Consider the following 1,510-nt stretch of genomic DNA (forward strand, 5'->3'; position numbering starts at 1 on the left):
CTCACTTTGTAGCCCATGCTGGCCTCAAACTCATGGCATCCTCCTGCCTCAGCTTCCCAAGTACTGAGATTATAGACATGCACCACTATACCTGCTCATTTTCATTTTTTAATTTTTGGTTCACATTAGTTAATTTTTATGCTCTGGATTTTTCTGTCATTCCATCAGCTATTCTTGACCAGCTGTTAGCTCTTATGTTTAGAAAATACAAAATAATTTGAGTAGCAGTCTAATCAAGAAGATAAATCTCTGAAACCATGTTCTAGTTAATGACTGGGCTTTTCGACTTGGAATTTTCTATTGTACTTCAGCCTCCTTGGGAAGGAATGCCTTGCTTAAGTTCTTGAGCAGCCAGAAAGTGTTCTGTAGTAATTGTTTGATGGAAAACTGCTTGCCACTTTAATTACCTAAATTATTTTTACATTTTCTCACTTGAGCCCTACCTAGGAACTTTGGGAAGCTTAGGAAATAGCCTGATGTGAAGTGCTCAAAAGCTATTAAAACTTCAAAGAATCACAGGCTTTCTGCAATTCTTAGACTTTGAGGAATGGTTCATAGAAAGACATGCGTGTTGCTGCGCTTGACCTGCATATATGGGCCTCTTTCGAGGCTCGCAGGGAAATCCGACCCTTGCCACAAGGCAAGGAAGGGAGCAAGTTGGACGGGCCCACACACAGGCTAACCTCAGTGTGGGAGCAGGGTCAGGTTGGAATGTAGCTCATCCGTTGTCCTCGCCCCCACTCCCTGTGCTGGGTGATGGCTGACATCTCGTGTGGGCAGTCCGTTGGTGGAAAGTGTTTTCTTACATAGTTCCGACAGAATAGTCCTTAATTTTAAAACATATTATTTTCTTTATTAGAGTTTATTTTCTGATTTGGCAATAGAGTTTAAATTTTGTTAGATTTATAGCTTGATAATTTTTTTTTACAACCTCCCCACTGTAGATTTCTTTGTAAACCATGTTGTTCTGTTCTTTTTGCCCGTGAAGACTGCCCACTGTGGTCCCACTTGTTCTGTTTTTCTGCTGAGCATTCCTCTAGTGGCTGCTGTAAGAACACATGCTTCAGAACAGAAGTTACTGGGTCTGTAAAACTGCAGAATAGGGGATGGGGAGATAGCTCAGTAGAGTAAGCGCTTCCCTGGCAAGCACAAGACTCTTGAGTTCAGTCCCCAGCTCTGTAAAACAAAAACCTGCAGAATAGTGTGTTCTTTTAGGACATGGTCATGCACGGAATGAGGTCTTGTTTGGCAGTTAGTAACAGTGTATTTTGTCCATATAAGAATAGACAAGATTGTCATTGTTTTCATGGTATAACGTGCAGACGCAGGGATTTGTAAGGAGCGAGCAAGGAGTCTGTTCTGTTTCAAGTTTGCTTGTGGCTGCATTATCAACTTTGCTGTGAGTTCACAGTCTTCCAAATGGGTTTTAAGCTGCTTAGTAAAGGCACCAGTAACTCTTAGAGTAGTGTGTAGTAGTAAAGCTTGAAGTACTTTTTTTTTTTTTTTTTTT

At 41.1% G+C, this 1,510-nt stretch overlaps 1 protein-coding gene across 1 annotated transcript in view; it reads left to right on the top strand.

The window, feature by feature from the left end:
- Wdr35 (WD repeat domain 35) overlaps window positions 1-1,510 on the top strand; it is an 82,320-nt gene that overhangs the window by 62,147 nt on the left and 18,663 nt on the right. The gene's annotated exons all lie outside the window — the stretch shown is intronic.

This window comes from Octodon degus, unplaced genomic scaffold (genome assembly GCF_000260255.1).
Source record: "Octodon degus isolate 3935 unplaced genomic scaffold, OctDeg1.0 scaffold00019, whole genome shotgun sequence".
In the NCBI taxonomy this organism is placed as follows: Eukaryota; Metazoa; Chordata; class Mammalia; order Rodentia; family Octodontidae; genus Octodon; species Octodon degus.